Source organism: Gouania willdenowi, chromosome 20, assembly GCF_900634775.1.
Source record: "Gouania willdenowi chromosome 20, fGouWil2.1, whole genome shotgun sequence".
Lineage (NCBI taxonomy): Eukaryota > Metazoa > Chordata > Actinopteri > Blenniiformes > Gobiesocidae > Gouania > Gouania willdenowi.
The window spans coordinates 23,540,491-23,553,092 of record NC_041063.1 but is presented as its reverse complement, the minus strand read 5'-3'; positions in this window follow the sequence as shown (position 1 = coordinate 23,553,092).

The following is a 12,602-nucleotide window of genomic DNA, read 5'->3' as shown; positions in this document are numbered from 1 at the left end:
AGCAGGCTAGCTTTAGCTTTAGCTTTGAGAGGCTTAAGAGCTTGAATGCGTTTGCATTAAACAACTCAAAGTTGAAATTGTGGAAGTTTGTTTTATTTTGCAAATAACACATATGTAAAATAAAAATAAATTAATTATATTTTTCTCGATTGTTAGTTTTGTAATCGTTGAGTGTAATAATCGAAATCTTTATCAAATTTAGTTTTTTGCACATCCATAATTCAAGTATGTAACATAAATAAAACCTTCAGATTTAGATAATCCTGACATGTGTACCTTGCTTTAATTGTTTTTACTGATTTAGAAACACCAATATAGAACAGATTCTCCCTTTTCCACTGCTGATGCTTTCGACGGGGCTCCATTGCCCTCAGTTCACCCTCTAACTGCTTTAAAATCTCTGGTCTTCACTCCTCATCCATCCGTACACCTCCTGTCTTTCCCCTCGTTGGCCCATCAAACCCCCCACTTGCTCTGTAGCCTTAAGGTGCTGTGAGGATCTGAGGATGTGTTGTTTTGTGTGAGAGGAAGCACACACACACACACCCACGAGTACACACACACACACACACGTGTTTCATCACTTTGTGTGCACACATTCAAACATACATGAGGATTCTTTGCATTTGATGTGTCTGGGGGTGTGGCCACGGTTACACATTTTTAAATTTAAAATTAAAGTGTTCTGTGGAAATAGTCATTCCGAATTGAGGTTTACATGGAAACACGTTTATTCCGCTTTATTCAATTCTGCTTCAGGTCTGAGGTTTGGGAAGAGTTCTGATTGGACAGGGGGCGGAAAAAAACCTTTTATTTTAGGCTACAACATAGAAGACCACATTAGAACGGTTTTCACTTTTATTTTGAAGCAGCATCTCGACTATAACATACTGTTTCACTTTGGTTCGCTGAGCAGGAGAAGGAGATAGGAACTAGGGCTGGGCAATATATCAATATTAAAGACATATCCAGTTTTCTTTTTTGGCAACATAGAAAATTGCAATATCGCCTATATGGATATATGTGTATTTTATAGCTTATTTAATTAATAATAATAATGCATTTTATTTTAAGTGCCTTTCAAGATACCGCATTTAAAAAAAACATACAATAAACATACGATACATTTTGTATCAAAATACTTGTTTTATGAGTCACTGCTTTCACTCAGAACTGCATGAAAAGCACAGTTAATCCAGACCTTCCCCTAAACAAGCCACACTACAGAACTCACTCACACGTGCTGTCCCTTACAGGATCTATTGTTAAATTTTATATATATATATATATATATATATATATATATATATATATTTTTTTTTTAAATAAATGTGCCTGTGTGACATATTGTACCAGCAAATTTAATCCAGAATCTTCTCAGACTTCATTTGAATTTAAATTAGAGATTTATATCATATATCGCCATTTTGAGGAAATAATATTGAGCTATGAGTTATGGTCCATATTGCTTAGCCCTAATAGGAACTAATCGCCAGTAAATAAAGCCCACTAAATGCTCATGTCTGGGCGGCCATCTTGAATTATGTCATCACCAGCACATCATCGCGACAAGTCGAGCATGCGCAGAACAATTTTAATTTGGAATTAAAATCGGAATAAACCAGTCACCTAATTCTGATTTAAGTTTAATTTGGAATTACATTTTCATTCAGAATGAAGTATTTACAAGGTCAGTTTAAAGAGGAAATTAACTTTTAATTGGAATTAAAGCTCCCATGTAAACGTGACCATTCATACATGAGCATTCCTTGCATTTGATGTGTCTGGGGGTGCAGCTGAGATAAAGAGCGTGTGTGGGGGGGGGGAGTGTGTCGTCATTGCTTTGTTGGGTCTGGTCACTCTCAGTGTAGCGTGGTCTGTAGCGCCGCCAAAGCCTTAATGCCGGGGTAATTAAGGAACAGCTTCAAGGTTGCATGGACACAAGACAATCCAGAGCCTAATGAAGTATCGATCGGCCGCGTTGGGGCCCATGCTTGGACTAAAGCAAGCTGACATTCATTTAGAACAGGGCCAGTGCAGGGAGAGCAAACACACACACACACACACACACACACACACACACACACACACGTCACAAAAGCTGGCTGATGACAATATAAGAGACTCAACGGCACTCGGTTTTAATCACAGGGGAAACAATGAAGAGCCTCATTTAGAGCCGCTGGGTTTATCTCCCTCTATGTGTGTGTGTGTGTGTGCGTTTCTCCCCTCCATCTCCCTATCACACTCTGAACAACCAATAAGAGGCTCAAAGCAATCTTCCACTGAAAACAGCACTGATTATACCAATGATGATTATGGTGATAATGATCGTTCTGCCATCCGCACAATCATTACTTTCTGTTGCATATAAAGAAATGTGTCGCACCTTGCAATCAATGTCATCACCGTTTTTTTTTTTTTTTTTTTTTACAGAAGGGTAATAACCCAATTCACATTATCTCAAACTATTATATTTATATTTTAATTTTCTTCACATGTAGCCAAATCTGACAGCCTCATCTGAATGTTATTCACACAGCAGCAGCTGCTACCTGATATCACACCGAGGCTTTTATTTTGTCATATTTTGACACTTTTCTGCCAATTTGAAAGTGCGACATGTTACATCTTCCTCAGGTATCTTTAAAAAACAAACGAGTGCAGTAGTAGGACTCAGCTGGTGTAATCTAAAGAGTGTTGTTTACGTTCAGTACAAACCCAGTGTGAAACCCTTAGTTAAATTGCCTAAAGTAGGGTTGTTTTTTTTTTACTTTTTTTATCCAAATACCCCGTACAGTTAGAAACATTGGCTAAAATCCCCCCTCATATTTCTCTTTTAGTCATATGAACATCTGCACTACGATGCCGTATTTCAGAAAGTATCCACAAATGTCAAGGTTTTCAAACTAATAATTGTGCAATCAAAGACTTGTTATAAATTCAATCATTTCCTGAACCCCTAACTCAGTGGTTTCCAACTTTTTTTGAACCGTAACCCCATTTTTATATCGCGAATTACACAATTTTTTTTCTATAATTAGTTTTTGATCATATTTTTCAGAACAATGATATACAAGCAAAACACAACTAAATTAAAATAAGTAACTTTAATTAGTAACGCTGCCCACATAAGGACTGTAAATCCACTGACAAGTAAGAAATGGCAGATTATAATTCCATTATACAGTATAAACATATATACATTTTAAAATAAAGTTAAAAATAAACAGTAAACATGAATAAATCTCCCAGTGTTGTAATTTTCTAATTATTACTGCCGATTATGTAGAAAACAGAGCAAAGAGCGACACATTTTCCATGCAGCAAAAAAGTAAAAACCGCTAAAATCGACCCATATAATTGGTCGGATTCTAGTAATTAGATTACTTGTAGACATTTTAGATTACACTACTTAATGAATAGACAGTCCTCAAATAATATACATTCATTTTGTAAAACTTCTGTCAATATTTTGTGAAAGTAACATTAATTAAATCACTAAAGTTTAAGTATGGATTCAAAATCACTAGAAAATATATTTTATTATTTTGTTACTATTTGTCTTTTTAAATAGAAATAAATAAATGTGCATTGTTGTACATTGTTTCTAACTACATGAGTAAGATTGGTTTCTACATCAAGCCCATTGACCCAAACTGACATCGACTTTTTGTTTTGTTTTTTCATCTGAATAAATACAAAGAATGGTTGAACAATGTGTGTGCGTGAGCCAGGGTGCACACGACACATGCATGCGTTTGGGTCCACTGTCATAGTTCCCACCTTAGCCAGGGGGCTTGGTGATTATGTCTCTGATTGACATATGTTTGGATTCACATCTATTGGCCTACTTCTAGCCTGATTGAAGACTTGACTTCTCATCTCCAGACAACTTTATCAAGACAGTAATGATCAGACAATCAGACTGACAGACAAACAAAAGACACAGTGAAGCTGTGCATGAATGATTGGGAATATAATGGCTATAAGTGCTGCTTTTCTTTAAGCCTGTGATGTAAAGACTATAAATCAGCCTCTCTTGTCCTTTCACTATTCTACTTTACACTATAGCTGTGTTTCTATTACAGTTTTCGGAAAAAACAAAAGCAATATTTCTAAAGTTTTGCTTTGAACGTGTGTCCATTCAAGGTTGTTTTGTAGCCTCGTAACTCTAGTGAACTCTGACCCCCCTACACTTTGCCGTGTTCCTTTGTTGATTGCCGACTAATGTGGCAGTAATACTTTTTTATGTATGACGCTAAGAAATGTCGCGGTCTACGCCGCAAGTGGCAAACTCAAAGCCCGGGGGCCAAATCCGGCCCTTTAGAGCAGGGATGGGCAACTTTATCACAGCGGGGGCCACAAAAATTATATTGTATCTGATCAGAGGGCCACATTATCAACATTTATGTCAGCATTTAGAATAATGACCGAGGGGAAGGGTTTTGACTTTGTCATTTTTTGTGTTTTTTTATATTTTTCTGTCATTTTCTGCATTTATGTTGTTGATTTGTGCATTTTTTGAGTCACTTTATGTATTTTTCTTGTTGTTTTCTGTATTTTCCTGTCATTTTGTTGACAGTTTGTCTTTGCAGCTATTCTTTAATGTGTTGTTGTTTGTGTTTTCGTAGTCATTTTCTTTGTTTAAGTGGTTGTTGTGTCAGTCTTTGTTGTCATTTTATGTATTTAGGAATTTTTTGTGTGTCTTTTTCTTTGTGCATTTTGCTGTTTTGGGAGTTATTATGTTGGGATTTATATTACTTCCAACTTCTTGAAATGCAGTTTTGGGGGATTTGATTTGGGGGCCGCACAAAATTAGACCGAGGGTCACATGTGGCCCCTGGGCCGCCAGTTGCCTATGTGACGTCTGCTTTAGAGCATCCAATTTGGTCTGCAGGAGAAAGTAAAAATGACAGAAAACATGAATTATTGTGCAAATTACCAAATAATCTAGTTGCAGATATCTTTATTGCAAATTGTGGTAAGAACACAAAAGATGGAAACAAAATCAAGAATTTAAGTGAATTTGTTTGGGAACAAGGGGTTCTATCAATAATGATAATTATTATTAATATTATATTAAAATGTCACTATGGTGTCATCTAAGATAGTGTCTTAAATCACTTAAATAGTTATTAATACCTTGTAATTATTTTCAAACTGTCTACTCTTCAAAAGCATACCATATTATTGGATGAACCACAAACAAATACAGTAGTTAGGTATTACACAAACAAACTAAATGAGCGTTACGCTCACTAAGCTAAGAATAAATGCTTGAAAATACAAAAAGGTAAAGAGAAAGCTTAGTGTAAGTAAGAAAAACAAATAAAACAAGACTGGGTTTCCTAAAAAATGTAACCGATATTGAAAACTAGGGCACAACGATGTTAAAATGGTTCTTTTTTTTTTCCCCACGTCTAAAATCTGCACCCACTTGAGACCAAACTGGTCCGTATTACGCCCCTGAACTAGGTTGATAACCCTGGTCTATGCCTACCCCGCCATGTTTTCTTGGAGAGAAGTGATCATGTGACCATGTACGTTGCATCCTCGTATACTGTATTTGCAGAAAAAGTGTTAACATTGCACTTTCGCGATACATTTCAATATTGAAATATCTGAAAAACCTCATGAAAGCGTAAAAACCTTTTAGCAAACCTTTTTTTACTTTGGTATTGCCATTATTATTTCTTACTGAGATATTTAGATTTTGCTCATTTCCAAGGGTAATAGAAACGCAGCTACTGACTGACAAATATGCACACGTCCAAAACATTTTATCAGCCTAACTTTACCATTATAACAATGGCATTTGTTCAAAACTGCTCTGCTTGCACCCTTTACTCCCACGACAATAGGGCTACATGTTCAATGCCCATTACTTTACGTCCTTGTATTCAAATGTATTAAAATGAGGGGTGTTTAGCTCCACTCTGTTCAGGCAAAAAAAAAACACAAAGAGCTCGACAAAAAAAAAAAAAACGGGGGTACTGCTTTCCAACTTGTATCTATATCCATGATTCTGAGGACGTAACCCCACTCTCACCCCCGCAGTCCAAGCAACTTTCAAACCCGCAGTTAAAGCGCTGACTTCACATTACTATGCCTCTCCACCGCTCCCTTGATCTGGCGGCGTACTGTGAATTTTTGAGCAGCGCCAAAATGCTCTCATTTTAACTGATCGCTCCAATCATATGCAAATGCGCCAGGCAGGTGGGGGCATATCTTTCAGCGGTAATTGGCGGTTTTCTAATGGAGACTTCGGGTGTCAGTTGGAAATATGTTTTAAGCCTTAATGAGTTTTGACGGGTCAGATCAGAAAGTGCCTGGCGTGCAACTGTGTGTGTGCACGTGTGTGTGTGTGTGTGTGTGTCTGCGCTGCCATGCTGAACCTGATGCATTTTTAAACAGCACCAATTACCCCACATAGGGAGTTTTACTGAAACATTTTTATTGTGTAATATCTGTCACATATAGAGACATCAACATTTATTACGCTCACAGTCGCAGTCAGGTGAGATTCAAGGTAATCCAGAAGAAAAAAAAAGGAAAGGGTGTAGAACAACTTTTAAATGCAAATAACTGCAGACAGTCAAAGATAACCTTTCATGTGATAATCCCAATGCTTTATTTCAGTTGTTTCATAAAAAGTACGACAAAAAAAAACCAGCAGAGTTTTGAGAAAGAGTGACTTTGGATCACAGAAAATGGCTTTTCACGAGCAAAACAATGACTCAAATACATCAAACTCCTTTAGTTCCCAAAGTAAAATATCCAAAGCCGAACTGCGATACGAGTCTTGCCACAAAACATTCCGCATTCATTTATTTTCCATTGATCAAAATGCAAGGACAACCAAGATATCCCATTTTTATGCATGTGTCGCTATCCACGCCATTTACAAAGCAACTCATCATTTCGCCCCGGCAATAAAAGAGCAGCAGAGGCAACAGATTGCCATGACACTCCAAGTGGTTTTAGATTTATTATGCATAATAAACACATGAGCAGGTTTTGAATGAAATCATCCAATGCATCTACATCTAGTTTTACTTTATCTCTAGTGGGTGCATGTATAAACAAATGGCGGAGGAGAAGACAGTACTCGGGTGCTCCGATTGGTCGTAAATCACCAGAATTATAAATCATGGTTTGTTTGGACGTACAGGAGAGGGTGGAGGAGAGAAACTGCTGTCCAGTTTATAAAAGTGTGCATTAATAAGAGATGCCCTCCTGGGTGGTCGTAAATACAGGGAAACGAGGTGGCAGCTGATGATTTGGACTTTCTTATGACGACGGACTCTGTAGACGGAGCGACTGCTAAGTTTCAAACACGACAGTGTTTGGATGCCGAGAGGAAATCTTTCTTTCAAACACGGTCCTCTATGGAGTCAGAAAAACCAAAAAAGTAGCTTATTGGACTCGTTTATTATAAAGTCAAGTGTTGTTTTCTAAGAACTAGTCCATAAATTACCATGTGAACTGTTTTGTGTGGTCAGTTACTTTCTGTAAGTTTAGTTCATCATAAATAATGCATTTATTTTGATTTTTTTGTTTTGTTTGATGGAGTCCAGCTGAAGGCATATTTTTTACTCCTTTCAAAAGCTACTACTTACTTTATTAACTAATGCTACATTTAAACAATGTTAATTTAGTTGAACTACATTTTTTAAGTGACAATAATAGACTATTACTAATGTAAAAAATACATGTGAATGAAAACTATATAAAAAAATACACATATTTTCATCAACTAACAAAAACAACCAGAATTCTGTGACATGGGATGAAATCCGATCAGAAGTGTGTATTTACTAAGTTTGTAATGATTCATCCATTAGGTCAATTAATTGATTTAAATTCCTAGGATCCAAGTACATCAATCTGTGCTCAGCAAGTTTGGCCTTCCGGATAACACATATCGATCTAGAATTGCTTTAAAAGGTAATCAATCGATTGTATCGACGCAAGGAAATAACGCATTGGATTTAAGCACATCCGACTTTATATAGATGTGTTTTAAAAGCTCTTAATATTAAAGATGTTACACGGCACGCGTCAGCAGACAACAAACACAACCTAATATGTATTTTTATAGAAAATTAAGTAGAAGTATTGAGCATTGTATTGAGCATTGAAAATGAGAGCAGAAAAGTTAACGTCCTGTTAATTTAAACTGAAGTGTCGGTTGGACTTTATTCAAATAAAATGTGAATGTATTTCCCATTAAATGTTGTTTACTTGTTTATGTCCATAATTAATTTATAGACGACTCCCTTACAAGAAACAACAGCAATCTATGAAAGTTCACGTGCAGTGTCCAGTAATCAGGTATTTATTTCACAGTCACACTGGTTGAAATATTTATTTTATTAACCGTTTCGGATCGAATCGTTCTAAATTAACCTATGGACAGGTGTTGCAAATTAGCAGTTTTGCTATAACACTGAAAACGATGTATCTGGTTTGTCCAATGCAGTTGTTATGTCCATATCAAATAAACGAATAAATAAATAAAATATCATCCTTGAATCTAATCGGCAACAACAAATCGTGATTCGTATCGAATCGTTACTAAAACAAACGTTACCATCACATACCAGGGTGAGCAATGGGAATTGAGTCTTCAAAATAATGCATTAACTGTTTAAAAAAAGATTATATGGTGATTACTTGAAATATGGCAACATTCCATACAGACCTACACTGCATTTAAAGAGTTAAAAATAATGTATTTAGCAACACTTGGCTAAACAAAACTCCATGTCAATTTATGACATGTGAAAAAGTAGGACAGCGTAATCCTTTCGCACAAACCCAATCTGGGAGATCTGAAGAGTACGTGATTAATTCTTCGGTATTAATCATGTAATTCTTTCATATAAAACAAAGCTTAAGCCTTATTTGTCAAGATATTTGACCTTGGTGGGGAGTTAAGACATTACAGCTTGGATTTAAAATGCATCTAAAGATTAAAAATGATGGTTGACTATTACTAGGGATTATAAAACCCCAAGGAAAATTGCTTTTTCATTTTGAAACAAAAACTGATTTGTCGAAAAGGAGCTGTGGGGTCAGGTGGTGTCTGAGGTGACAACTTGAACTCAGAAACCACTGATTTTAAAACATCTAGGAAGGTAAGTTTGAACACATGCCACGTTTTGGGTTTTTTATTTCTTTCATTATGATTCGCGCGTGCATCTCCACACTTTACCCAAGCAAAGAAATTAAAGTAATACCCTTGTAAGAGAAACAAGATTTGTTCTAAATTTATGCTTCAGTGCTTGAGGCTGCGCGGTGCCTCAGACACACAGAGTTTATTTGATCTCTGCTACGTTGAGGGGAAAAAATCCTTTATGACTATCAAATGTGTCTCACTCTTTCCCCGTGAATCTTGTTTACCGATGGTGCCGTGTGTTTATCTGTGAATGAAAATGACTCTGGAGACACTGTGCACTCCTCTGCCCCGACAACAACACATATTTCTTTCATTTCACGGTCTTTATAACAGAGTGAAGAGGAAAAAGTCAAAGTGAGAGTACAAGGTCGTTTTCAAAGGCATCTGCTTTTTAATTCATGATGAAGTTTGATGCAGGTCATTAACTCCAACCTCAAACCTTACAGAAAAATATTTTATCTAAATATATACTGGTCAAAGAACTTTTTATGAAGATATTCAGTGGATTTTTATTTTATTTTTTTATTGAATTAAATAATGAAATAATAAATGTATCGCGGATACACATTTAACTCTACATTCTACATGCACAAAAGCTATTCAGGTCAATACATTTATTGATGTTAAACACCTACATAGTCAGACTGATTCTTCTTGCGACATGTTACAATTCTTTTTATATCAATAACATCCTCTATAGAACTTTTTTATCTGAAACAAACAAAAATCACTTCTCCTACTGACTTCTAGTTTTGGTTTTATCAAAGATCAGAGATCATTTAGACAGAAGTACTCACGTTAGTGTAACTGAAGTGCTTTTATGGGTACTTGTGCTTTTTCAAGTACATTTCGAAACAATTTTAACTATAACAAGTTCTGATTAACTACGGCCGGGCCCGCCGAACAACTCCACGCCAAATAGCACGTACAACGTTCCCGAGAACTCAGTGAAATGACTCGGTTCCACCGAGTAAAACACATGAAATTGTGAGACGTAAAATCGGAATCAATGTTGAATTGCCTTTGGAATGATACATCACACGACTGTGTTCCTATAATTTAGAAATTACCGGAAAAGGGGGTGGGTCTTCGAGAGGCTCTTGACATCCGCTCATAGAATATCCGTGTCAAATTACAGCCCGATTCAACAAGCATTAATGGAGGAGTAGTCAGTTGGACGCCCCTGTGGCACATACGGAGTAATTGGCCCCATTCATATATAGGTATGTGTCAATGATTCGGTACCACCAATTGTCGCAATATTTGACTCACAAATAAATGAGAAAATAACTTTAATGGAAATTACCTGAAATAGAGGGTTGGCCCCCCGGGCCCCTCATCGAAATTGTGGGAGACATAATTGTAATCTACATTGAATTACTTTTGAAACGATATATCACCGGAAATGGGGGTATTCATACCAAGCTGCATTCCGATCTAATGAGAACTAACGGAGTAGTCATTGGAAAAATGAGCGCCCCCATGACACGTACAGAGTAATGGGCCCCATTTATATATTGGTATGTGCCAATGATTCGGTACTACCAACCGTCGTAATATTTGACTCGCAAATAAATGAGAATTCGACTTTTGGTTTTTTTTTCTTCAAATTGAAAATCAGGCTCCGAGTGTCGATGCGTACACATCCATAGATTGTAGCTACCAAATTTCAGCCCGATCTATTCATAAATAACAGAGGAGTAGTGATTTTAACTAGTGTACACAACAACGACAAGAAGAAGAATAACAATAACAAAGTGAGTGACGGTAACCTGGCCTAAAAATAGCACTGTTTTTGTTTTGGGGTTTTTTTGTGTGTAAAATTAAATATAATTTACACAAAAAAACCCAGTATAAATAACATTGGATACCAAACCATAATATTTCAGTTTTTACTAAGTGTTGGATGACAGCAAATCATAATCGTCCAACATTTTTAATCATATTTATGTATTCCAGCAACGCTTACGCTGAGGTATTTCTATAGTCTTAAGTGCTAATTTCACGTGGCCCGAAGCTGAACTTTCACAAATTGGATATTTTGTGTTGATAAATAAGCAGGGCCAGGCCTCTGGGGACGACTTGATACGACGTGCACAAACAACTTGGGCTGACCTTGGGGCTCCGGTGCAAAAAGGCCTTAACGGTGTTGAAGCTGCACAGACGTTTTCAGAACGAAGCCTCTGCGTTTGAAGTGAGCGTGTCAGTGTGTGTGTGTGTGTGTGTGTGTGTGTGTGTGTGTGTGTGTGTATCTTCTAACGCAGTCAGGGATACCTGAAGGGCCTGAGTCGTATGAAGCCCTTTGATATGGGTGTTTTATATGTGTTTATAATCACAAACAACCTTGATCGTGATCAAAACATCGATACAAAGCAACAGAGGTGGTCAGGAAAAAGTGATCTGACCCTGTGTGTGTGTGTGTGTGTGTGTGTGTGTGTGTGTGTGTGTGTGTGTGTGTGTGTGTGTGTGTGTGTGTGTGTGTGTGTGTGTGTGTGTGTGTGTGTGTGTGTGTGTGTGTGTGTGTGTGTGTGTGTGTGTACCTGCAGTATCAGCGTGAGCTTTGCATGGCAGGATCGCGCGCTGATCACGGTGGCACACCTGGGGGGCTGAAAAGCCCATGGCGTGTGTTGCTCAGCATGGCGACGTGCACGCGTTTCTGCATGTGTGTGTGTTTTTTTTTTTTTTTTTTTAAATCACGACCATATTTCATAGCGACTACATTTCAAAGGGAATACTAATCCTCAGAAATGAGCCGTGAGATCAATATTCTCGTGTTTAATTGGATGCCGACTGATTTTGGTGGAGAAATTGTCAGCACGACGATGTAAGGGGGGGGGGGGGGGGGGGAGACAGGAGATGGGCAGACTGACAGACAGAAAGGGGAAAGTAAAAACAGAGTGGAATTGAGACTTGACTTCAAAGCGTTAGGACCCTTATGATTGCTCCAGCCATTTAAAGGAAGGGTTGAGGGGGGGAAAGAGGGGAAAACCTCAGGGGGTCGTCCCATCATCATATGCCCCACTTGCCGCTGTGATTTGGTGATTTTTTTTTTTGTCCGGAAGCCATATTTTTGAGAGAAGCAGGAGGGCCTTTGGGTGGGTGGAGTCAGGAAAAAGATGATGAGGGTGGGGTGGGGTGGGGTGTCCAGGACCGCTGTCAAATGGTTGAGGTGTTACCATGGCGACAGTAATGAAGGGTCTCAGGACACCCTGGGGGTATGGCGGAGAAGGGAGTGAAGAGTATTGGCGGGGGTAGAAATTGAAAGGTGGAGTAGGAGGAAATGTAAGAGGCCTGCAGGCTTTTATTTCAGACAAACTGACTATGTTGACACACATTATGCTACAATACGCTCATGGAAATTCACTCCACGATGGTTTGTTAACATCAGACGGAACATGATTTGGTTTAAGCATTAAAA